The sequence below is a fragment of the Acomys minous genome, assembly GCF_964271855.1.
Source record: "Acomys minous genome assembly, chromosome: 8".
NCBI lineage: Eukaryota > Metazoa > Chordata > Mammalia > Rodentia > Muridae > Acomys > Acomys minous.
In genome coordinates, this window is record NC_140489.1 from 9660248 (window position 1) to 9687903 (window position 27656).

Below are 27656 nucleotides of genomic sequence, written 5' to 3' on the forward strand. Positions count from 1 at the left end.
GAGTTATGGTCTAGGTTGCAGCGGGCAGGGGAGGCGATTTTCTCCCAAAGGAACACGCATTTCCAAGCCAGACAGCCCTCCCCTAGAAGGTCTGCACAACAGAATTAATGCGGGACATAAGCGTAGGCGCCTGACAGCCAGTGGCGTAGCTGCTTCTAGAAGGATCCGCTGGGCGGATGGGGCGCTCGGGACGCGCTGCTCGCCCGCTGCTAGCCGGCAGGGGGCAGGCTGGGCCCACGAGCTGCTTTGTCCTCGGCTCACCCCGTCCCTGCGGCTGTGTCCCGGGCCATGCGGCGCGCCTCTGCGCAGCCAGCGATCTGCCCCCTCCCCCGGGAGCCTCTCCATCATCCGCGGGCCTAATAATTTACATTTAATTTGTTAGCGGTTTAATGTTTAATTTAAAAAACTGAATGATTCATTGCCATATTAATAAATAATAACATTTATTATTCTCCTAATGAGTGTCCAAAATACAAAACCAATTACACGTCTTATGTATTCTCTCATAAACTGAGACAGCAGAGCGTTCATTACAGAATTCTGTTGGGGTCTTGATCCTGCCTTCGTGCCTGGCCTTGCCCTGGGGCTGTCGGAGGGCTTGTTTGCCTTTAAAGCAGCTATTGGCTTGGCTCTGCTCTGGGTTCCCAAAACCTGGGGCCCCCAGGAGAACTGGCTCCTGCCCTCCAGCGGGTAACCCTTCACACCATACGTTGTTCCCTTCGTCCACAAGGGCAGGGCGTGATTATCCTCCCTTCTCAGGTGGGGAAACTGAATCTGGAGGGGAGGAACTGAGGCAGAGCCATGAGACCCGCAGCTATGCTCAGCTGGTTAACTCCAAGCATTTGATTTTGTGCTGGGCTCTGGAGCAGGCTGCTACAAGCCCTGAACAGGGTGGGGGGTGGGAAGGAGGAGAGAGAGAGGGGTGGGAGGAGGGCGTGGCGCGGGGGCGTGGCGCGCTTGGTCTGGGTGGTGGTGTAAGGGGGTAGGGTCAGGACAAATCCCTAGCCAGCCAACGCCCTAGCTTGCTTGCTTCTCTGCTTCTTTCAGATGATGTGGAAGGTAAAAAAGAAATGGGGTAGTCAGCAAAGTGAGTTCAGCAGTGAGACTCTGTCATCGGCTTCCCAGGGGCGGTAGGCTAGGCTAGGGGTTTGGAAGGGCGGGGAGGGGTCAGGGCTCTGGCTTTAGGTACCAACTTTCAGGAGGGGAGGGCTGGTGGTGGAGCTTTCTGCTTAGGCTGCAGGTAAGCAGGGTCAAAGATAGGTTTGCTCAGGTGTGCAACCCGGAATGCGAGGTGGAAAATACCGAATACTGGGAAGAATAAAAAAACAGGCTTCCTAGAGATTGGCAGGAAGGTCAGGGTGTGTCCACCTGGGACATTTCCAGACGAATGCCCAAAAGCTTCCTCATCAAGGTTCATATACAGTCGTTCCCACCTTGACCCTTTCACCAGTGGTTTTTGTTTTGTTTGTTTTTAACTGCCATGCCACCCAGCTGTTCTGAAACCCTGGCTTCCCACAGCTGCATAGTATTCCACAGAGGAGGCCTCCCTAGGGTGTTGACGCTGACTTTGGGCATTGCCAGGCCAGCCTGGCCATGGCTTGGCTCTGCAGGAATCCTTGCTTATCGCCTTAGGGTCAGTTCCTAGAAGTGAACAACTGGGTCAGAGGGCAGGAGTGCCCGCGAGGCTCTGGCTCCCTGCTCCTGTCCTGCCAGCCTGGTGTACCCATACACACACTCTCAGAGCATGCCTGGTGCGGCCTGCCTCCCTCCGTGCCCTTGGCAGCCTTGGCAGAGTTGGCATGATCTTAGGACATGCAGAACGTGCCCTTTACAAGGAGCCGTTGTGCTCAGTTTTGCCTATGCTCACCCCAGGGTCCTGAGACACAAGCAGGCGAGCCCTGCTTCCATTGTTTTTATGTAGGGGACATTGAGACTCATGGGGATTTTAGATGTGAGAGCCAGGCTCCCTCCTGCTGGCTCTTGTGCCAGCCACACAAATTCTCTAGGCGGAGCTACAGTCACCAGTCACGGGTCTCAGGAATTGTGCTGGTCCTAAGGAAAAAAATGTCGTCTCCCCCCTCTACTCCCACCCACCATGGTCTCAGATGTTGGAGCATCTGGTCCCCAGGTGGTGGCGCTGTTAGGACAGGAGGCCTTCCTGGAGGAAATGTGTCACTGCATTTGGGCCTGGAGAGTTTGCAGCCTTGCCCTATGTCCAGTTCCCTCTCCGCTCCTTACACGTGCCATTGGGGTGTGATCCCTCAGTGTCCCGCTCTTGCCACCTGCTGTCATGCCTCTGCTGCCATTATAAACTTTGTCTCTCGGTCTGTAAATCTAAATAAACTCTTTCTTTTGTAAATTGGCTTGGTCATGGTATTTTATCTCAGCAACAAAAAGTAAGTAACACAGGGACTATGGGTATGTCCTCGTGTTTGAGATGGTAGAAAGATTTCCAGACAGCACGTGACTCAAGGCGAGTTCTGCCTTGTGAGGCCACCCAGCCACGAACATCTCCTTATACCCATGTGCCAACTCAGGTAACCAGCTTCGTACCCAGTTCCCCCTGTGTTCATTCAGGACCCCGTGCATTCATGAGCTTGCCCCCCCCTTCCCCCCCCCTACGACCCACCCACCCATTCAGCAAATGCTCCTAGTGCTCCTATAGAGCCACCCCAAACCCTGAACAGCCAAAGCAAACTCAAGCAAGATGAGGAAACCTGGAAGCCTGGAGGAGCCAGAACAGCATGCTGCTGGGCACACGGCTGGGCACAGTGATGTGTGGCTGCATGCAGGTGACAGAGAAAGGGAAACGGACGGGTGAGATCCTGTCTCAAAAAAATAGCAGTAACCGCTACCCCCCAGTGAGCATATAGATAGATCAGTAGAACAGAACAGAGTCTAGAGAGGAACCCAGACAGGAACTGTTATCCCAGACTCCACGTAGATGCTATGACACGCACTAGAGAAAAGATGCCCTCTTTGACAAATGGTGCTGGGGACCATATGCGTATCCATATGCAAAACGCTGGAACTTGACGTCTGTCGATCACTCTGTAAAAAAAAAAAAATGAACTCAACATGTATCAAAGACTTAAGCCTCATACTGAACCTATGGACATTTTAGAAGAAAATGCAGGGAGAAATGCCTGAAGATGCTGGTATAGGCAATGATGCTTTAGGCTGAGTCCCTGAAAGCACAGACAAGATGGACCCGGTGGAGGCTAGAGAGATGACTCAACAGTTAAGAGTATGTACTGCCCTTGCAGAAGACCTGAGTTTGATTCTCAGCACTCATGTCAGACAACTCACAACTGCCTCTATTCCCGCTCCAGAGAATCTGATGCCCTCTTCTGTCTCCTTATGTAATTGCAGCCACATGTGTACATAACCACACACAGATACACACAGATACATGTAACTTAAAAAAAAATCTTAAAGAGAGACAAATAGGATTAGATCAGATTGAGAAGCTTTTGTCAAGCAAGGAAGACGATCATGGAGTGAAAAGCTAGCCTCCAGAAGGGAAGGAATTGGTTCTTGTCAACTATTGACCTGGAAAAAAAAGATTAATATCTGGAATATATGAACAGCTCAAGAGAAATTGAATAACAAAACGCAAATAATTCAGTTAACACCAGCAAATGGTTTGAGCAGATATTTTTCAATTCCGACAGCCAGCAGGGCAACACACTTACAAAAGCATGGCAAACATCATTAGCGGCTGAAGGGCATGCAAACGGAAGCCACATGAAAACCTATCTCACAGGAGTTTGTGTGGCTGAAAGAAAGAAGACAAAAAAATACAGTCAAGGTGTAGTTGCCCATGCCTGTAATCCTAGTGCTCAGGAGGCTGAGGCGGGAGGGTTTCCAGTTTGAGACCAGCTTGGGTGACATAGTCAAAACAAGGGGCAGAGAGATGGCTCAGAGGTTAAGGGTGTGTGCCAGGCTGATCACAACCACCTGTAACTGCAGTTCCAGGGGCTCACCTCTGGCTTCTGCAGACACACACACACACACACACACACACACACACACACACCCCACACACACTCGGGGATCACTTCTGGTTTCTACACACACACACACACACACACACACACACACACACACACACATGAGGATCGCTTCTGGCACACACACAGGGATTGCCTCTGGCTTCTGCACACACACACACACACACACATACACACACACACACACACAGGGATTGCCTCTGGCTTCTGCACACACACACACACACACACACACACACACACACACACACACACATACACATACACACACACATACCACAGCTAAAAATCTTAAAGGGGCAAGTGAGAGGGCTCAGTGGATAAGGGTGCTTGTCCTCAAGTCACAGCCAACTTGAATTTGATCCCTGGATCCTCCAGGGTGGAAGGCAAGACCTGACCTCCACACTCATGCCTTGAAGTGTGCACCCACTTAACCACTTAAACACCACAACACACACATCAGGAAACGGAAAAACATAGTTAAAGATAAAGCAAAGCAAAACAGATCTGCTGGTGAGAATGTGAAGAAAAGGGAACTCTTCTTTAACAAGATTTATTTTGTGCATGTGCATGTGCATGCTGTGTGTCTGCACACATGTGTGCTGCTGTCCAAGGAGACGGCATCAGATTCCCGGGACCCTGAGTTACAGGTCATTGGGAGCGGCTGGATGTGGGCTCCAGCATCACAAAATGGAGTTCCTAAGCCTTTTTGGTGGGGGCTAGAGTCGTTATGGTAATGGTGGAAATGCTAGACAAAGAAGTCAAGTCTACTTGTAAATATGGTCAGTGACTTTAGCAAAGAAGCAAATAAGCTGATGGACGACACAGGATAAGTTCAGTGTAGAGGAATGTCAGTTCACAACATGGCTGCTCTGCCAAGAGATCACATCCGAAGACCTTCTAGGTCTATGTGATCCTGCTGGAATACAAACACCTTTAATCCAGGAAACAGGCAAACAGATCTGAAACAGATCTGAGTTCAAGGCCAGCCAGGTATAGAGCAAGTGTCAAGTAAAGAAAAGCATAGGTCCAAGCATTGTGGTATAAACCTTTAATCACAAATGAAGGTAAAGTTAGTTTCTAGAAGGAAGCACCATGTTTGAAAATGATGTCTAATTGAGTGGCAGAAAAAGTGACAAATCAGAGAAGATTTGACAGAATAAGATTCACCCTAGTCTCTTGAAAAGAGAGAGGAAAGGGAAGCTACTTAAGAGGCAGTTTTACAGAAAGAGGAGGAAGTCTTTACGAGGACGATAATAGAGAGATGGGTTGTAGAGAGAGAACTTGGGTGAAGATGGAACACGCCAGAAAATGAGAAGAAGCCAGAAGATTAGAGCAGATTGCTGAGTTAGTCTGAGGCCAAGCAGAACAATTCTGGGCCAAGAGAGAAGCCAGATTAAATAAGTCAGCTGGGAGAGGAGTTTGAGCCAGAACAGCTGAGGTAAACCAGCTACCCCAGAGCTCAGAAAGAACAAGTAAGGGTGAGCTTATTAAGCAGTAAGTCTCAGAGGCTGAAAACACTCTAGGCCTAGGCTATATTATAAGGAGGCTAGAAGCTTCTAGGGACTAGGCCTAGGACACCAGGCAGAGACAGCAATCCTCCAAGACAACAATTGAAATAGTAGAATAAAAGTTAATTTTACTCAATGTGGTTGGTAATAAAACCCAATGTGTCTGATGAAGAAAGTCCACAAACATTGCAGGAGCAGAGAACATCTGATGGAAACCTGCAGAAGAGAAATTTGCCTTGGATCATCTCCAGAGGAAGATTCAGTTTTTTGAGTTTGGTGGGATGCCCAGAGAGACTTAGGAGATCTCAGAGCAGTGGGAACCTCAAGCCCAGAGCAAGGAATGACACAGGAGACTCTCAGACAGTGAATCACAGCAAGCCATCCAAGAGACAAATTTAATTATACAGACAGGCTTTTCCTGCATTAAAAATTGGAACCTCAGGCTGGAGAGATGGCTCAGAGGTTAAGAGCTCTGCCTTCTCCTCTAAAGGTCCTGAGTTCAATTCCCAGCAACCACATGATGGCTCACAACCATCTACAGTGAAATCTGGTGCCCTCTTCTGGCCTGCAGGTGTTACACGTGGCAGAACACTGTATACATAATAAATAAATAAATCTGAAAAATTGGGAACCTCTATTTCAGATCCCTTGAGAACAAGGGGAGGAGTTAAGGATATAGAAACTTTGCTTGTTATACAGGGGGAGGTGGTCCCCCTCAGTCAGAGTCATAGGGGAGGAGAGTAGGGGAAAATGGGAGGGAGGGAGCAATGGGAGGATACAAGGGATGGGACAGCAATTGAGATGTAATATGAATAAATTAATAAAATATATTTTAAAAAAGCCATTGCAGTACTCATTGCAATTGTGACCAATGGAGTAGACCCCTTTCTACTGTCCATAGCAATCTTAAAAATTGTTGAAAAAAAAAGCTGTACAACAAGAAAAATTAGCTATGATAATACAAAAGCTTGAGAGACAAGGGAGTCTCTAAGAGAACAGAAAAGGTTTAATTGTGAACCTGTGGTACCTAATGAAATTGATGATCAAGGTAGACAGCTAGCTCATTGATAATGGGTAAGTTACTTTTGAAGTTCAGGATATGGACAAGAAAGCCATGGAAGAGAAGAGATTGGCAACATGGATGAGAAATTCAGCAGGGAAATCAAGATGTTGAAAAACACATTGAGAGCCAGGCCTGGTGGCACATGCCTTAGAGAGGCAGAGACAGGCAGATCCCTGTGAGTTTGAGGCCAGCCTGGTCTTCAAAGCGAGACCAGGACAGTCAGGGCTATACAGAGAAACCCTGTCTCAAAAAACCCAAATCAAACCACACCAAACTAAACCAAAAACATTGAAAAGAAATGTTGGAAACAAAAACATGTTAAATGTAAACCAGTAAAAAAAAAAAAATCACTGGGCAGCGGTGGTGCATGCCTTTAATACCAGCACTTGGAAGGCAGAGGCAAGCAGATCTCTGTGAGTCTGAGGCTTGGTCTACGAAGTGACAGCCAAGGCTGTTACATCAAGAAACACTGTCTCGGAAAAAACAAACAAACAAACAAACACAAAATCAAAACACAAAACAAAACAAAACAAAAAAACAAACCAAAACCCAAAAACCAAACAAACCAAAAAAAACCAGTAGATGATGTGATCAGGTGGAAGAAAACATCAGGAATGAAAGACACATTTGAGAAATTACTGCTCATCTATCTATCTCCTGTCTGCCTGCCTGTCTGTCTGTCTGTCTGTCTATCTATCTATCTACCTATCTATCTATTGACAATAAATTAAAAACTAAGCACAACAACAACTCACAGTAGCTATGGGACATGACCAGAGTCCAGACTGAAGTATTCATGGGGTAGAAAAGGAGCTGAAACAAAATGTAAATGATATGATATGCAAATGGAAAAAGGAGGGCTCCTCAGAAAGGGGAGGAGCTAAATACAGAAGAAGGTGGGAGAAAAATGGAGGGGAATAATAGGATACGATTGATCTGATAGGGGAAAAAGGGAAAATGGAGACTCATTTGGGAAGAAGGGAGGTGATAAATATAGGAGAAGGAGGGAGGAAGGTAAAAAAAAAAAACCAATATGAAAAAGCCATAGGGGATCCAAGATGGCAATACCATGTGTACATAGCATCTGAAAAGCATCAGAGAACATCAGAGAAACCTACAAGACGTGCTGTGGACTCCAAAATCCTAATGTCTGTGTTTCCTAGGTGAGATGAGAGCCCACTGTGAGGGAACTTCAGGTCACCAGGCTAAACCTGGGGAAAAACTCCTGGGCTCCCCTGCCACATGTCTGCTTTCACTGCCTGTGGATACCTTCCGGGTACCTGGGTTGCATGGCTCTGGCCTCAGGTGCCCATTCTCACCACCATGAGGACAACTTCTAGGTACCAGTGGCTAGCGGCTCCAACCCTGGACCATCCTGTGTAGTGGATACCTTCAGCTCCAACCTCAGGCTTCCCAACTCAGCTAGCACAGGGTCTGAGCACAGGGTCTGGGCAGTGGGACCTCATTAACCTTGGAGCAAAAAAACAGTAGTGGGGCAGGTGGCTTCAGGAGTTCCCTTGGTGAGAGGAGGGTCCCTGTGCTCCCGAGGAGTCCACTTGGTGACCAGAATCAGACATCTGAGGAGAGCCATGGGCAAGAGAACCACCCACCAGTCTGAGACTATTCCTACCAATCTGAGGAGGGCGCCTACAGCAACATCCAGCTTTCTGCTCAGGCCTTCTTCCCATACCACCACCCACCCCCAGAACTCCAGCGGGTAGCAGGATCTACCAGCCAACACCATAGACAACCAGATCGCTAAAGGACAGAGTAAAAACACAATCAACAACAACAACAAAAAAAACCCAGAGCAACGTGGAGTCTTCAGAACCCACTTATCCTATGGCAAGTAGCCCTGGATGCCCTAACACAACTGAAAACCAAGAAAATGACATTAAATCTATACTTATGAAAGTGGTAATGGAGGAAATGAAGAAAATCCTTAAAGAAATACAAGAGGGTACAGGCAAACAGTTTGAGGACTTTAGAGAGAAAATGAACAAATCACTCAAAGAATTACAGGAAAATACAAATAGGTGAAGGAACTGAAAAAAAATCATTTAAATAAATGGAGGAAAATAGAAACGAGCAGGTGAAGGAAATCAATAAAATGGTTCAAGATCTTAAGATAGAAATAGAACCAAAAAAAGAAAGCACAAACAGAGGAAATTCTGGAGAGGGAGAACTTAGGAAAGAAAATAGGAACTCCAGAAGTAAGCATCACCAACAGAATACAAGGGATAGAGAAAAGAATCTCAGGTGTAAAAGTCACAATGGAAGAAATCCATGCATCCATCAGAGAAACTGTTAAATCTAAAAGATTCCTGACACAAAACATCCAAGAAATCAAGGATACAATGAAAAGATGAAACCGAAGAATAACAGGAATAGAATAAAGAGATTTCCAGCTCCAAGGTCTAGAAAATATTTTCAACAAAACTATAATAGAAAATTTCCCCAATCTTAAGAAAGAGATACCTATAAGCATACAAGAGGCCTACAGAACACAAAATAGATTAGACCAGAAAAGAAAATCCTTCCACCACATAATAATCAAAACACTAAATGTACAGAACAAAGAAAAAAGTATTAAAAGCTGCAAGGGAAAAAGGCCAAGCAACATATAATGACAAGCCTATCAAAGTAACACTTCAGTTTTTATTAGATACCATAAAAACCAGAGGGGTCTAGGCAGATGTCTTGCAAACCCTAAGAGGCCATAGATGCCAGTACAAACTACTATACCCAGCAAAACTTTCAATCACCATAGATGGAGAAAACAAGATATTCCACAACAGAACCAAATTTAAACAATATCTATGTACAAACCCAGTATTACAGAAGATACTAGAATGAAAAGTCCCACCTGAGGAGGTTAACTACACCCCCCCAAAAGCACAGGATATAAATAACCTCATTACAACAAAACCAAAAGTAGACAAGCACACAAACACACTTCCACAGCCAACATCAAAATAAAATGTTCTCACAGTCACTGGCCATTAATGGACCCAACATCAACTCTTCAATAAAGAGACAGACTAATGGATGGATGCATAAATAGCACCTACATTTCTGCTGGATACAAGAAACACAGACAAACATTACCTTAGAGTAAAGGGCTAGAAAAAGGTTTCCAAGTAAAAGGATCTGGGAAGCAAGCTGGAGTAGTCATTCTAATAAAATAGACTTTCAACTAAAATTAATAAAAAGAGATGAGAAAGGGCACTTCATATTCATCAAGGGAAAATTGCACCAAGACGACATCTCAATTCTGAACAAATATGTCCCAAATATGAAGGCACCCACATTTGTAAAAGAAACATTGTTTTAAGCTTAAATCACATGTCAATCCCCATACATTAATAGTGGGAAACTTCAATACCCCACACTTGCTAAAGGACAGGTCAATGAAACAGAAATTAAACAGAGAAATAATGACACTAACATGTACTGAATCAAATGGACATAATAGACATCTACAGAATGTCTCACTCAAACACAAAAGACTATACCTTCTTCTCAGCACTTCAGAGAACCTTCTCTAAAATTGACCACATACTCAGTCATAAAGCAAGCCTCAACAGATACAAGATAATTGAAATAATCTCTTGTATCTTACCAGACCACCATGGACTAAAGCTGGACTTCAACAATAACAGAAATAACAAAAAGCCTACACACACATGAAACCTGAACAACTTTCTACTCAATGACAACTGGGTCAGGGAAGAGAAAAAGAAAGAAAGTAAGGACATCCTAGAATTCAGTGAAAATGAAGGCACGACTCAAACTTATGGGACACAATGAAAGTAGTGCTAAGAAAGTTCATAGCACTAAGTGCCTTCATAAAGAAATTGGAGACATGTCATAAAAGCAACTTAACAGCACACCTAAGAGCCCTGGAAAAAAGCAGACACACCCAAGAGGAATAGAGCACTGGAAATAATTAAACTCAGGGCTGAAATCAATAAAATTTGAAGCAAAGAAAACAATTCAAAGAATCATCTAAACCAAGAGGTGGTTCTGTGAGGAAGTCAATAAGATAGACAAACCTTTAGCCAAACTAGCTAAGAAACAGAGAGACACTATCCAAATTAACAAAATCAGAAATGAAAAAGGGGACATAACAACAGATACTGAGGAAATCCAAAGAATCATTAGGTCTTATTTCAAAAGCCTGTATGCTACAAAATCTGAAAATCTAAATGAAATGAACAATTTTCTTGATAGATTCCACTTACCAAAATTGAGTCAAGATGAGGTAAACAAATTAAATAGTCCTATAGAAGCAGTCATCAAATGTCTCCCAAGCAAAAAAGGAAAAAACAAAAAAATCCAGGGCCAGATAAATTCAGTGCAGAATTCTACCAGACCTTCAAAGAAGAGCGAATACCAATACTCTTCAAACTATCCCACAAAATAGAAACATAAGGAACATTACCAAACTCATTCTACGAGGCCACAGTCACTTTGATACCTAAACCACACAAAGACTCAACGAAAAAAAGAATTTCAGACCAATTTCTCTTATGAACATTGATGCAAAAATACTAATAAAATACTCACAAATTGAATTCAAGAACACATCAAAAATATATCAAGTAGGCTTCATCCCAGGGAAGCAGAGATGGTTCAATATACAGAAATCCATCAGTGTAATCCACCATATAAACAGCTTGAAAGAAAAAACCCACATGATCATCTCCTTAGATGCCTAAAAAGCATTTGACAAAACCCAACACCCATTTATGTTAAAAGTCTTGGAGAGATCAAGGATACAGGGCACACACCTAACCATAGTAAAGGCAATATACAGCAAGCCTATAGCCAACATCAAACTCAATGGAGAGAAACTTAAATCAATTGCACTGAAATCAGGGACAAGACAAGGCTGTCCATTCTCTCTGTATCTATTCAATATAGCACTTGAAGGCCTAGTTAGAGCAATAAGACAACTAAAGGTATCAAGGGGATGCAAATTGGAAAGGAAGAAATAAAACTATCACTATTTGCAGTTGATATGATAGTATACATAAGTGACTCTAAAAATTCTAGCAAGAACTCCTACAGCTGATAAATACCTTCAGCAAAGTGGCTGAATACAAAATTGACTAAAAAAAGGAATCAGTAGTCCTTCTATATACAAAAGATGAATGGGCTGAGAAAGGAATTAGGAAAACAACACCCTTCACTATAGCCACAAAACCCATAAAGTATCTTGGTGTAACTGTAACCAACCAAGTAAAAGCCTTGTATGAAAGAACTTCAAGTCTCCGAAGAAAGAAATTGAAGAAGATGGAAAGATCTCCCATGTTCATGGATTGGTAGAATTAACATAGTAAAAATGGCCATCTTACCAAAAGCAACTCCCATCAAAATGCCAACACTTTCTTTACAGACCTTGAAAGAACAATTCTTAACTTCATATGGAAAAACAAAAAACCCAGAATAGCTGAAAGAATCCTGTACAATAAAAGATCTTCTGGAGGTATCTCCATCCTTGATCTCAAGATGTACTACAGAGCATTGTAGTAAAAACTGCACAGTACTGGTATAGAAACAGATTGGTAGATCAATGGAATTGAATTGAAGACCCAGAAATAAAACCACACATCTATGGACACTTATTTTTGTCAAAGAAGCCCAAGCCACACAATGGAAAAAAAGATAGCATCTTCAACAAATGGTGCTGGTCTAACTGAATGTCTAAATGTAGAAAAATGCAAATAGATCCATATTCATCACCCTGCACAAAACTAAAGCTCAAGTGGATTAAAGACCTCAACATAAAATCAGACACACTAAATCTGTTAGAAGAAAAAGTGGGGAAGAGCCTTGAACTCATTGGCATAGGAGACAACTTCCTGAACAGAAAACCAATAGCTCAGGATCTAAGATCAACAATTAATAAATGGTACCTCATTAAACTGAAAAGCTTCTGTAAGGCAAAGGACACTGACAGCAGAGCAAAACAGCAGCCTTCAGACAGGGAAAAGATCTTCACCAACTCTACATCAGTCAGAGGCCTAATATCTAAAGTATATAAAGAACTCAAGAAATTAAACACCACCAAACCAAATAATCCAATTAAAAATGGGGTACAGAGCTAAACAGAGAATTCTTAACAGAGGGACATAAAATGACCTAGAAATACTTAAGGAAATGCTCAATGTTTTTAGTCATCAGGGAAATGCAAAGCAAAACAACTCTGACATTCCATCTTACACCCCTCAGAATGGCTAAGATAAAAAACTCAAGTGACAACACATGCTGTAAAGGATATAGAAAAAACTGAACACTTCTCCATTGCTTATGGGAGTGCAAACTTGTACAACCACTGTTGAAATCAATCTGTTACATTCTCAGAAAATTTGGACTAGTTCTACCTCAAGACCCAGATATACCACTCCTGGGCACATACCCAAATGATGCTACACCATACAACAAAGACATTTGCTCAACTATGTTCATAGCAGCTTTATTTGTAATAGTCAGAAACTGGAAATAACCCAGATGTCTCTCAACCAAAGAATGAATGAAGAAAATGTGGTTCATTTACACAATGGAATACTACTCAGCTATTAAAAACAAAGAAATCATGAAATTTGCAGGCAAATGGATAGCACTAGAAATGATCATCCTGAGTGAGGTAACCCAGACCCAGAAAGACACACCTGGTATTAACCACATAATACACAATAGCCGTATTACAATCTACAGACCTAAAGAAGCTAAATAACAAGGAGGACCCTAGGGAGGATGCTTAATTCTCATTCAGAAGGGCAAATAGAACAGATATCAGAAGGCGCTGAAGAGAGGAGGGAGCAGATGGGAGCCCACCATAGGTGTCCTCTGAAAGACTCTACCCAGCAGGGGGATTGAAGCAGATGCTGAGACTCACAGCATCTTTAGGGTAGAGTTCAGGGAGTCGTATGGAAGAATTGGGGATAGAAGTACCTGGATGGGGCCAGGAGCTCCACAAGGAGACCAACAGAGCCAACAAATCTGGGTCCAGTGGGGCCTGCAGAGACTAATGCATCTACCAAGGACCATGCATGGAAAGGACCTAGAACCCCTGCTTAGACTCAGTTGATAGGCAGCACAGTGGGTACCATAATATGGGGAGTAGGGGCTACTTCTGACATGGACTCTGGTCCCCACTCTTGATCACTTCCCACAGGCCGGGCAGCCTTGCAAGGCCACAGAGGAAGAGGATACAGGCAGTCCAGATGAGACTTGATAAGCTGAGGTCAGATGTTAGGAGAGGAAGCTTCTCTTTTCTGAGGATTAAGGTATGGAGGAGGGGAGATGAGGGAGGAAGGCTAGAACAGGGAGGAAATGAAGGGTGGGGGCTACAGTCAGGATGTAAAGTGAAGAAATTAAAAATAAAAAAAATTAAGGCTGTAGGGATGGATCAGTAGTTAAGAGCATTGACTGCTCTTTTCAGAAGTCCTGGGTTCAATTCCCAGTAACCACATGGTGGCTCACAACCATCTATAATGTGATCTGGTGTCCTCTTCTGGTCTGCAGGTGTACATGCAAATAGAGCATTGTATACATAATAATAAATCTTAAAAAAAAAAGAGCCTGCAAGAAAAATTTAAAAAAGAAAAAAAAATCCCAACTCCCCAAAACAGACCAATTTATGTAATGAATGCAGGTGAAAACATCCTCACTAAATACTTGAAAATTGAATTTAACAGCTCACTACAAAGGCAGTACATCGTGATCAAGTTGGTTTTTATTTAAGGCATGCAAGGATGTCTCAACACATGAAAATCGACAAATATAATACAACACAAGATAGATATAATGACAGAAATGTACTAGTCATCTCAATGCATGCAGAAATCTCAGCATCCCTTCATGATGAGCAGAAGAGCCATACATCAATGCAATAGCACCGTCCAAGACAGAGCTCTACCCAAGTGAATATGCAAAGACAGAAAGGAACCCCACTAAAACCAGTATCTCTAGTCTCCCCACTCTCAATGAAGACTGAAGTCTTAGCTACAGTTAGGGATTGTATTAGTCACTTTTTTTTTTGTTGCTGTGATAAAATACCATGACTGAGACAACTTCTAGAAGAAAAGCTTTACTCATGGCCCCAGAGGGGTAACAGTCTGTCATGGTGGGTGGCGGAGGCATGACAGCAGCAGGCCGAGTGGCTGGAGCAGGAATCCCAAAGCTCACAACCTCAACAACTGGCATGAAGCAGAGAGCAAGGAAGCAGGATGAGGCTCTGCACTCTCAGAGCCTGTTTCTCAGTGGCACACTTTTCCCAGCAACACTGCACCTCCCCAGTTTTCCAGTATGATTTACCCCTATGGGGGCCATTTCTCATTCAAACCAGCACAGGGTAAAAATAGGAAAGGAAGAAGCTGAGGTGCTCTTATTTAAAACACCCAAAGTTCTCCGCAAGAAAGCAAGTGGATCTGCTAACACTTTGAGATAGAAAAGAACATCAATGTGGGAATGCTTGTACATTTTCCATATACCATTATCAAACACGGTGATGAAGAAATCAAGGAGGCAGTTTCATTCACAAAAGCTTCAACCAACCAACCAATACACTATCCTTGGAAGTGTAGCCTAGCCCAGAAGGTGGAAACATATTAATAAAGTCTTTGAAACACTGAATGGAGAAATTGAAGGAGATGCTAGGAAATGGAAAGACCTTCCATGATCATGGGTTGGCAGGGTTACTGTTGCCAAGATGGCTTTATTAGTTTCTCTTTTTCATTCCTTTGACCAAATAATCCTAGGCCAGTGGTTCTCACCCTTCCTAATGCTTCAAGCCTTTTATACGGTTCCTTGTGTTTGGTGACCACCAACCATAAACTTTTTTTGTTGTTGATATTTTGTAACTGTAATTTTGCTACTGTTATGAATTATAATGTAAATAGTTTTTGGAGATAGAAGTTTGCCGAAGGGGTCATAGCCCATCGGTTGAGAACTGCTGCCCTAGAAGAAGCAACTTAAGAGAGGAAGGTTTATTCTGTCTGGTTTGTGGTTTGAGCCCTTGGTGTGTGGGAGAAGGCATGGTGTAGGAGCATGAGGCAGCTGGTCACACTGCAGGGCAGTCGGGGAGGAAGCAGACAGCAGGAAGAAATGAGTGCCAGGGCCCACCCTTCCTCCTCCATGCAAAACACAACAGCTCTTACATCAAAGAGGATAAGAAAGAGTTTATTCTGGAGCCAAATCTGAATGACCATGGCCCAGGGACACAGACTTAAGTCACCCCAAATTCCATGCTCCAATGTGGTAATAGCTTAATGCAGTTTGTATGGGGAGAGAACAAGAAAATAATAAATCGAGGTGCATTTCAAATACATTGATGGAGGCATAAGGCAGACAGGTTACAGGTGCCATTGTCCAGAGATGCTCTCTGGAGTATTTCATTGGCTGGGAGCTAGGGGTCTGTTTCTACAGCACCCTCCCAAAAAAAGAGTTTACTGAATGGTCAAAAACACATTAAGTCACAAATAGAGGGGAACACTAAATGTCTGTTAAAAAAGCTAAAGATGCATCGAGATAACTTGGCCATGGGTTTGGAACATTCCAACTGCTCTAATGGATTGAATTGTTAATTAGCCCTGCAGAAGGTTCAGGAGATGACAAGGTTCCTCTCAGGATCTTCTCCCAGTGACCAAGCTTCGCATTTGTGCACAGAGCCCAGAGTTAACATCCCTTCTCTGCTAGGAGTACCTAGTCCTAGGATCCGATAAGGAGGAGGCTGAGTAGCAGGCAGGAGAGCAGTCAGCATAGGAGAGGGGTAGCTGGGAAAGCCATGAAGAGGGAGTTCTGGACCATATCATTAAAATCTGCCAGCCACTGTCTTAGTTATTTATATCTGACATGTAATGTGACACATAATAGGAGTGATATATCTAAAATTAAAACATTCAAGCACACTGTCTGGCCTAGCAAGGGAAAGGGGTTCAGATGAGAGAAACAGATAAGTTAAATATTACTTAAACTAAAAAAATATCATTTAAAAATGATATTTGTTTTTGTGTATCTGTGTGCCTGTGTAGACATATGCCACATGTACCGTTATATATTCCCAAGGAAGGCAGATGAGGGCATCAGATGGTGACTGTGAGTCATCATGTGGGTCCTGGGGTTTGAACCCAGGTCCTCTGGGGGAGCAGCTGATGTTCAACACTGAATCATATTCTTTAGCCCCCGAATTTTATTTCTTATCTTTAGTGGTTAGAAATGGAAATAGGACTCTAATAGGAGTTACTGTAGTGTTGCCCATTTCCTTTTTAGTAGCATCATGCAAATATTGTTTCATTAATTTTAAAATCCCAGCTAGTTATACTATAGGCTATCTTAAATATTCATTTAATTAAGAAACATAATTTCTTAAGGTATAAAATATGATTTTTGTTATTTTTAGAGATTGATTTCTTTTGTATAATTTGGATAGAAGCAACCCAAATCTAGCTAGAAAAAAAAAAGGTTCTTTGGCTGTAATGCTTTGGATTTAAAATATAGGCACCCCAAAATGTAGTTTCTTCTGGAAGATTAAAAGCAGTTTTTGTCAATTTAAAAAATTAGATTAAAAATTCAAATTCTACTGAAAAATGAAAATTTTATTTTTTACAAAGATAGTGAAAATGGTTGAGTGTTTTAAATATGAAATGACGTCTGAGCAAAGTAGGGGTTCTGGGTGAGCAAAAAGCTGTCACAAATCAACTCTTCCACAAGACTCCCCAGACTCTGCCTATTGTTGGGCTCTGCATCTCTGTGCCTGTTTCCATCAGGTGCTGGATGAAGCCTCTCAGAAGACAATCATGCTAGGCTCCTGTCTGCAATCATAGCAGAGTATCATTAATGTTGGCAGGGGTTAGTTCTCTGCCATGAGGTGGGTCTCACGTTGGGCCAGCCGTTGGCTTGCTGTTCCCTCAATCTCTGCTTCATATTTTTCCCTTTTTGTACACAGGGCACATTTGGATCAAAGGTTTGTATGGGTGGGTTAGTGTTCCCCTTCTTCCACTGGAAATCCCACCTGGCTTCAGGAGGTGCTGACTTCAGGCTCCATATCCTCTGCTGCTAGGAAGCACAGCTAGGGTCACCCATGTAGACTCCCAGGAGCCTCCCCAGTCCCAGAGATGGACCCCTTCACCAATTCCTGTTCTCTTTCCCAGTCCTCCCCCACTCACCTGATCTCCACCCCAGCCCTGCTCCCCTCCCTAACCCCCTCCCACCCAGTTCCCTTTCTTCATCTACTTTAGATGTCTCTTTTATTTCCCCTTCTGAGTGAGATTCAAACATCCTTCCTTTGGCCCTCCTTATGACTTACCTTCTTTGAGTCTGAGGATTGTAGCATGGCTATCTTGCACTTTATGCCTAATACATACTTATAAGTGAGTACGCACCACATGTGTCTTTCTGGGTCTGGGTTACCTCATTCAGGATGATATTTTCTAGTTCTACCCATTTGCCTGCAAATTTTATGACTTCCTTGTCCTTAATAGCTGAGTAGTATTTCATTGTGTAAATGTACCACAGTTTCTTTATCCATGTTTTGGTTGATGGGCATCTAGGTTGTTTCCGGTTTCTGGCTTTTATGAATAAAGCTGCTATGAACATTGTATGGTGGCACATCATTTGGGTATACATCCAGGAGTGGCAGAGCTGCGTCTTGGGGCAGAGCTGTTCCCAGTTTTCTGAGAAAGTGCCAGATTGATTCCCAAAGTGGTTGTACAAGTTTGCACTCCCGCCAGCAATGGAGGGATGTTCTTCCTCCACATCCTCACCAGCATGAGTTGTCACTTGAGTTTTTGATCTTAGCCATTCTGATAGATGTAAAATGGAATCTCAGAGTCATTTGCATTTCCCTAATGAGTAAGGATGTTGAACATTTTTTTTAAGTGCTTCTAGGCCATTTTGGAGAAGGTTCCCTGAGGGGCTGAGAAAAAGGTATATATATTTTTTGTGTGTGTTTGGATGGAATGTTCTGTAGATATCTGTTAGGTCCATTTGATTAATAATGTTGGTTAGTTTCATTATTTGTCTGTTTAGTTTCTGTCTGTTGGTGAGGGAGGGGTGTTGAACTCTCTCACTACTAATGTGTGATTTAAGGTCAAAGTAATGTTTCTTTTACAAATATGGGTGCCCCTTTCATTCGTGGCATAGATGTTCAGAATTGAGACATCATCTTGATGGATTTTCCCTTTGATGAGTATGAAGCGTCCCTCCCCATCTCCACTGATTAATTTTATTTGAAAGTCTATTTTATTAGATACTAGAATGGTTATTCCAGCTTGCTTGTTGGGTTCTGTTTGCTTGGAAAACCTTTTTCCAGACCTTTACTCTGAGATAATGTCTACCTTTGTTGCTGAGGTGTGTGTCTTGTGTGCAGCAAAATGATGGATCCTGTTTCCGCATCCATTATGTCAGCCTGTGTCTTTTTATTGGGGCATTGTCCATTGATGTTGAGAGATATTCATGACCAAAGGTTGTTAATTTCTGTTATTTTTGATTTTCATTTTGTGTTTCCTTTCTTTTGGTTTTGCTGGTGGGGGTTATTTTCTTGTGCTTTCTTGAGTGTAGTTAACCTCCTTGTGTTGGAGTTTTCCTTCTACCATCTTTTAGAGGACTGGATTTGTGGATAGAGATTGTTTAAATTTGGTTTTGTCACAGAATATCTTGTTTTCTGCATCTATGGTGATTGGAGGTTTTACTGGGTATAGTACTCTGGGCTGAAAGCTGTGTTCTCTTAGAGTCTGCAAGACATCTGCCCAGACCCTTCTGCCTTTCAGAGTCTTTGTTGAGAAGTCAGGTGTGATTCTGATAGGTTTGCCTTTATATGTAACTTGGCATTTTTCTCTTGCTGTTTTTTTATTTTTTTCTTTGTTCTGTACATTTAGTATTTTGACTATTATGTGGTGGGAGGATTTCTTTTTCTGGTGCTCTGAAAGCTTCTTGTATGTTTATAGGTATCTCTTTCTTTTAGTTGGGGGAGTTTTCCTCTATGATTTTGTTGAAAATGTTTTCTGGGCTTTGGAGCTTGAAGTTGTTTCCTCCTCCTCCTCCTCCTCCTCCTCCTTCTCCCCTTCCTCCTCTTCCTCCTCCTTCTTCTTCTTCTATTTCTATTATTCTTAGGTTTTGTCTTTTCATAGTGTCCCAGATTTCTTGGATGTTTTTGTCAGTAACTTTTTATACTTAACATTCTCTTTGATGTATCGGTTTCTTCAGTCATATCTTTTAAGCCTGAGAGTCTCTCTTCAATCTCTTGCATTCTGTTGGTGGTGTTTGTGTCTTGTAGCTCCTGTTTACTTTCCTAAGTTTTCCATCTGCAAGATTCCCTCAGTTGGTCTTTTCTTTTCTTTCTTTCTTTCTTAAAGGTTTTTTTGGAGACAGGATTTCTCTGTGTAACAGGCCTGGCTATAGACCAGGCTGGCCTCAAACTCACAGAGATACACCTGTGTTTCCCCCCCCCCCCCCCCCCCCCCCCCCCCGCGCGCTAGGATTAAAGGTGAGCACCACCATGCCCGACTAGTTTGTGTTATCTTTGTTGTTTTTATTTTTATTTTCAGCTCTTAAACCATTTTATTCATTTTCTTCACTTGGTTGATTGTATTTTTTTCTATTTCTTTAAGGGATTTATGAATTTTTAAAATGACTCTATTAACTTTATATGGTTGGATTTAAGGTCATCTTCTTGTATTCTGGCTGTCTTAGGACATCTAGAGCCTGCTATAGTAGGATAGTTGGGCTCTAGTGGTGTCATATTGCCATGACTTTTGTTGAGTATATTTGTAATCTGTGTTTTTTAGCCATCTGGTTGTCCCTAGTGTTGGCTGGATGTTCTTGATGCCAGGACTCCTCAGAAGGGCAAGTAAAGCTTTAGGCCTGACAATTAAGCTCAGACTACAGCCTGAAGTTCACCTCTGCTGGCTGTGCCCCAGGTGAAAGCTGAACACTTCTGGGTCTCCCAGCCTCCCTTGGGAAGGCAGGTAGAGCTGTTGACCTGACAGTGGAGCTCAGGGGATGTAGTGCGACTCACCTCTGCTGGTTTTTCCTCAGGTGGACCAAGCAGGCAGGAAGAGGGGTTGAAGCTGGGTGGTCCTGGGACCCCTGCAGGCCTCCTCAGGAAGGCAGGTGATGGGTTTGGGGGACAGGATGCAGCTCACCTCTGTTGGCTGTGTCTTTGGTGGATCAGGTAGGCAAGGAAGTTCATGGCATTTTCACTTAGTTCTTTTAGAGGAGATAGTGGATGTTTATAAAAAGGGGTGAATCTACAAAGAAAGCCAAAACCTTAGTTAATTTTGACAGCCTATTAGTTACCTGTTTATCAAACAGGCCAGATTTTAAAGATAGATTTAAATATTTTCCCATAAAAATCACTTCCATGAACACTATATAATTTAGCAGAAAGGCCCCAAGTAGGAATACTTCCTTTAAAAAAGATTTATTTTTAAAAGGAGTGTGTGTGTGTGTGTGTGTGTGTGTGTGTGTGTGTGTGTGTACAGTTGTGTGAGGAGATCAGAGCCTGATCCCCTGGAGCTGGAGTTGTGAGTCATTTGACAGGGGTGCTGGGAACCAAACTCTTGTTATCTGTAAGGGAAATGTATAACTGTAGCCGCTGAGCTATGTCTCCAGCCCTAGGAATAAATGTTTAAAGAGATAATTATCTACTGTTGAGGCAGTGGTTTCCTCAAAGGCAAAGGCTTTGTCCACGGGAAAGGATTAAACATATGGAAATAGAATCTTGGGGCTTTTTTTTGAGTTTAAGTTAGGATAAGAACTTTGAAAACTTAGACTCTGGGGTCAAGTGTGGTGGCACACACTTTTAATCGCTGCACTTGGGAGGTGGAAGCAAAGACAAGAGGATGTCTGTGAGTTCCAGGCTAGCCAGAGCTACACAGTGAGACACTGTCTAAAACAAACAAATAAACAAACAAAACCAACCAACTCCCTAAACAACAACAACAACAAACAACAAGCCCCCCAAAACCAAAAGAACAAAAAACAAAACAAAACAAACAAACAAACAAACAAACAAAAAATAGAAATTGAAAGTTACTTTAGTTGGGATTAAATCACTCAATCCCCGTGTGGAAAGAAAAAACACAAAGATCTTTGGCAAACATACAAATATCTCATATTTAACAATTTTGCATTAAGGACATTTGCAGAAAAAATATATGATTTTTATGTTACTCAGGACTGTTACACAAATAAAATAAAAATTTATTTATATTTTATATATTTTATTTGTAATTCAGAGCCTGAATGCAACATTGAATTTCATAGCTTAATGAAATTTTTACTTTGTGATGTCAATAAATATTGTTTTACATAAACAAACAGCATTTTAAGGTTTCTATGAAACACTTAATACACCCAAAGTTATCATTTGAATAGATTTAAGAAGTTTAGAGTTCTTTTTCACATAAACAAATGGCATTTTAAGGTTTTATTAAACACTTAATAGACCCCAACTTATCATTTGGATAGCTTCTAAGATGTTTAGAGTTTTCAAGTTTACAAGGCAGTGTGTTTTTATCAGGCCTTTTAATATATCACCAATACTCATATTTATAAATACACTCATGTGCATTTTAATTAGACATGTAAAAAACAAAATAAAAATAATAAAAATTAATGAAAAAATAAAACAACTGGTGAAATGGCCACAAATTTGTTGCATAGTTTATTTATTCTATTTTATTTGCACTAGTGTTTGGCCTGCAAGCATTTAAGTTTACCACGTGGGTGCAATGCCTGAAGGAACTGGCAGGATATTGGAGGCCTTAGAACTGGAGTTACACATGGTTGTAAACCACCATGTGGGTGCCGGGATTGAACCTGGGTCCTCTGGAAGAGCAGCCGGAGTCCCAAACCTCTGAGCAGTCTCTTCAGCTCTGAAACTTATATTTTCATCTCCTTGAGATGTAACAAGGCTAAGTAGCATAAGAGGTAATGGTGGAGTTAGTCATGTTGGGCTCAAGGCACCATATTTTCCTATTGTTAAGAGATAAAGAGCAAACAGCTGGGTGTTGGTGGTGCACATAGGAGGCAGAGGTGGAGGCCAGCCTGGTCATCAGACTGAGTTCCAGGACAGCCAAGGCTGCTACACAGAGAAACCCTGGAGAGAGAGAGAGAGAGAGAGAGAGAGAGAGAGAGAGAGAGAGAAGAGAAGAGAAGAGAAAAGAAGAAGAAGAAGAAGAAGAAAAAGAAGAAGAAGAAGAAGAAAAAGAAGAAGAAGAAGAAGAAGAAGGAAGAGGTGGAGGAGGAAGAGGAGGAGGAGGAGGAAGTGGATGAGGAAGTGGATGAGGAGAAAGAGGAAGGGGTCCCTAAATGAAAATGTCTTTAATGTTACTTTAGACCCAAACTTTTATTCTTTTAGTCTTTGGTGCTAATTTAATGCTTCACATGCTTGCCTGTGTATCTAAAAGAAAAAGGAAGGGAAAGGAACAAAGGAGGGTCCAGATGTTTGGGTCAGGCCTCTCTATCTGTACCTGTCTGTGGGGGTTTACTCCCAGGATTCATCTTTAGTTTTTATAGAGCCTCTAATTACTTTCTTATTTATTTGCAATATTCCTTTTAACTCACATGTACTCTTTAGAGCTCTTACTGTTTTTCGTAAAGGACCTATTTTATCATTTCTTTTTTTAGATGATTTTAAATCCCAATTAAAGCAGGCTGCTTGTTTGTGATTTAAGCATTTTTATTGCCTAAGACTTTCAGTTAAGCGTGCAAAATAAACCAATTTGGAGACAATAAATGTTGCCCATTGAGGGAAACTAAAGCCAACCTAACGTTAGCTGGAGATTCCCATTTTTTAAATACTTGCAAATTGAATTAACACACTAAACATAAGACCAGCGGCAGTACTAAACATTGATTTGTGTTTCTCCAGACATTGTCTCCTACATTAAGTTAGACACAGGAGGCGTGTCCGGAGGAATAACGCAGTCCACTGGCTGCTGTAGCCGACCAAATGCCAGCAGCTCTGAATGCAAACAGACGGCAAAGCAAACCAAGAGTCAGAGACCAAAATGATTTCAAAGCAAACAGGAAAGACACCTCAGACAAAATGCTTGGAACTCAAACCTCCAGGAGGCATCTACCTAACGGGGTTCTAAGAGGCAGCTCAGAATAGGTGACACGTGGCCCCAGGGAGGACTCACCAAAATCCACCCAGGTAGGCGACCCTTGTACGGGGTTTGGACACAGGAAGTCCGTGTTGTAGTGTGTCCTGCCCGTTGGGTGACGTACTCTACGAAAAGTGGATGATTCTTGGGACTATATATTTGGACGCCAGAACCATCTGTGTAAAAACTTACTTTCCCCCTCTGGAGCTAAATATGCTTGACTATGGCCCAGGGCACACAGGCTTAGTTTCCCCCAGATTCCAAGTCCCCACCTGGAAGCAGTTTTATAAAAGCTTTCATAGTGAGAGAACATGGAAAGGAGATGTAAAAATAAACCAGAGAAGACATCAGTCAGGTAGGTTACAGCAGCACAGGAGCAGTTCTGCTGGGCCTTGGGTGCTTTCTCACCATTTTCTTACCCCTTTTGTTGTTTGGAGACCAAGGGTCTGTTTCTGTATTCAAATGGATTTACCTAATGGTCACAAAGATGTCAGGTCATGTACAAAAAGAGACCAATTAATTGCTATTAATGGAACTAAAGATGTCCCAAGGTAATTTGGCTCTGGACTTGCCACATTCCGAACTCTCCATATCGTTGAGGTTATAATCAGTGAATCAGCCTTGCACAAGGTTCACTGGAAGCTGTGATTCTTTTTAGGAATGTTCCTACACACACACAAGCGCGCACGTGCGTGTGTGTATGTGTGTGTGTGTGTGTGTATGAATACTTGCTCAGGATGAAACCTGCTCAGGATGAAACTTGCTCAGGATGAAACACACATGTGTATGTGTGTGTGTGTGTGTGTGTGTGTATGAATACTTGCTCAAGATGAAACCCAGGGCCTTACTTTTGCCAGGTAGGTGCTCTACCACAAGGCTAAATCTCCACACCTTAAGACGGCTACACTGTTGAGTGTGATCTACAGTTTCGGTGATGATATTGATGGTATTATTCACATATCTAGAAAAAGAATACTAAGATCCACATGGAAGCACAAAAGACTCCGGGCAGTGAAAGCAATCGTAAGTAGAAGGAGACGTGTCAGGGGTATCACAGTGTCTGTAACAAAGGCGCCCTGCATTGGCCTAGAAACAGACACAAGATGAGGGGATACAACAGACCCAGGAACAGCCCCACACAGGTACTGCCACCTGCCCTTTGACAACGGTGCCTGGCACATACATTGAAGAAAAGAGAAATGAGATCTCCTCTCTTGCCTCGTACAGAAATCAATTGAGACGGATCAAAGAGGAAAGCAGAGAGGAACCACTTCAAGACTGGTACAGCTGAAGAGTCCCTGGTTAGAAATCTAATAGTCAGGGAACAATAGTGAGGGTTGACAAAAGCTATTGTGCCCCGGGACAAAGGTCCTGCACAGGGAAGGAAACGATTGCCAGAGTGAAGAGAAGCCTGTGGAATGGGAGGGAATCCTGGCCAGCGGTGTGTGGTAAGTTATGATAATAAAGATCCCAAAAGCCCCAAAGCAAACCCCCAAAACAATCCAACTAATAAATGGGCAAATGCATTAAGCAGACAAGTCCCTAAAGGACACATACAAATGGCATTACATATATGGGGAGAAACTGACAGCCTCTACCATCACCCTCTGTCCTGGAAGCCTCTGGAACAGCTCACCAGACTATAGCCCTGCAAGTCCATGAGGGGCTGTATTCTGAGTTGACGAGGTGATGACAGCTTACTAGGTGGAGTGTGAGAAGGCCTGTGTCAAGTCGAGGTCCCATCTGTGGTCAGAGGCCTCCCGCCCCACCCCTGTCCTGCCGCCCTGGCCTCTGCTATTCAAGTCCCACACCCCCAATGTGCAAAAATGTGCAAAGGGCCCAGAGTCCCTGTTTGTGTTCCTTCCTTTGAGGGGATCCATAGTCCTGGGACCTCCATAGAAGAGCAAACACACGGGTTAAAGCCCTCCACTCAGCACAAAGCAGCTCACTCTGGGGCTCTGTCTCCGAGCTCCCTGGCAGTGTTCCCAGGGTGAGTTCAAACCGACACCTGCCTTGACTTTGTTTACACCAGAACACCAAGATCTAGGTTCCGTAAGGTCTGAAAGAGACGTTCTGTAGGAGGAACACACTCGGGAGGCGGGCCAAAGTGGTTAGAGGCCTTAGTAGTGTGTCCTAGGCCATGTTGTCCCTGTGGCCAACTCTATCCTGGCTCTTAGCTCCCCTAGAAGCTGTGCCTTTGCCCCTGAACTCCTGGTAGTGGCTCACATCCATCAGGTGCTCTAAACTCTGCCTCAGGCTTGTAGCCTGTCATCCTCGGTTTTAGCTTCTTTGGAACTACGTACTTATTCCTCAGTCTGACCTCAGTATCAACATCTCCTGTGCCTTTGAGGACCCGAGTTGATAGGATGTCTACCTAGGACATGGGGCAGCCTTGTGGCCATTTGTTCAAGGTGAGAGTGTCCTGTACATGGCCCATGCCTACCTCCAGGTTCTGCAGCCTCTCACAACTCAGTCTACTGGAGTATGGAGAATGGCCACAGACCCACCTGTCCAGGAGCCCCGTCTCCTCTGTAAGCCCTGGATAGGAGAAATGCTTTCTGTGGGGAGTGGATGAAATCTGAGTAAATGAGTGCTGTTGACATGAGCATGACCATGTGGTTATGCCAAGGATCCCAATGCCTGAGACTCATGGGAACAGCAAAGGCATTGCCTGCTCTGTGTGCAGGTGTCCACAGCGTGTACAGGATGCATCACATGCTGCTTTCTCCTCTGGGATGTTCACAGTTGGAGACTGCTCCCCAATGGGGACATTCTACTTAGACCACCTAGACCCTCCTCCTCCAGCTGTATCCAGTAAACCCACCTCCTTGATTCAGATGTTTCCCTTCATCACGCAGTGAGGCAGGGACTCTTAATCAAGCTCAGGTCTTGTCATTTTTGTCTAGTCTCACTAGCCAGCTTGTTCTGGGGTCTCCTGTCACTATATTCCAAGGCTGGGATGACAGATGGGACACCACACCCACCTACCACCCATCATGTATGTGGCCACTGGGAATCTGTTCTTCTTACCTGGGGCAAGTGCTGAGCCAGAGGTTCTCAATCTTCCTAATGTTGGGAGCCCCCCCCCCTTTTTTTTGTTTTTTGAGACAGGGTCTCTCTGTATAACAGTCCTGGCTATCCTAGACTTGCTTTGTAGACCAGGTTGGCCTCAAACTCACGGAGATCTGCCTGCCTCTGCCTCCTGAGTGCTGGGATTAAAAGCATGTGCCACCATGTCCGACATGTTGTGACCTTTTAACAAAGTTCCTCATGTTGTGGTGACCCATAAGATTATTATTATTTTTGCTACCTTGTACCTCTATAATTTTGCTATTGTCATGAATCTTAATTTAAATACCTGTGTTTTCTGATGGTCTTGGGTGACCACGGTGATAGGGCAGTTCAACCCTAAGCGGTTCCCAACCCACAGGTTGAGAGCCACCATGCGGAATCAAGGAGCCATCTCTCCAGCCCTATGGTGTGACGCTTAAAAACACCCAGGCCATGCACTAACGTCTTGGTCACAGCCTGTGATGTGTTGGAGAGATAGTGGAACCTTTAAGAGGTGGAAGCTGGTGAAAGGAAATGAGGTCATTGGTAGTCGGCCCTTGGAGGAGGTATTGTCTGCCCCCACTCCCTGCTTCATAGCCACCAAGAGGTATAGAGTTTGTTTTTATTGCATGTGTTACTACCATAATGCCCTGCTTCATGACAGGCATAGAAGCATCAAGCCCACATCCTCCCTGGATTGAAACCTCTGAAACAGTAAACCAAAATAACCTTTCTGTCCTTTAAGCTGATTTTTCTGAGGTGTTTTGTCATAGTGATAGAAAGCTGACTCACATAGTGCTTTACAGTGGCTTTAAATGTTGTAAATATTTGTATCCATAGGGAAATAAAAATCCTTGTCACCATTTAGATAATATTGCACGTTACTTGATAATGTTTTGTT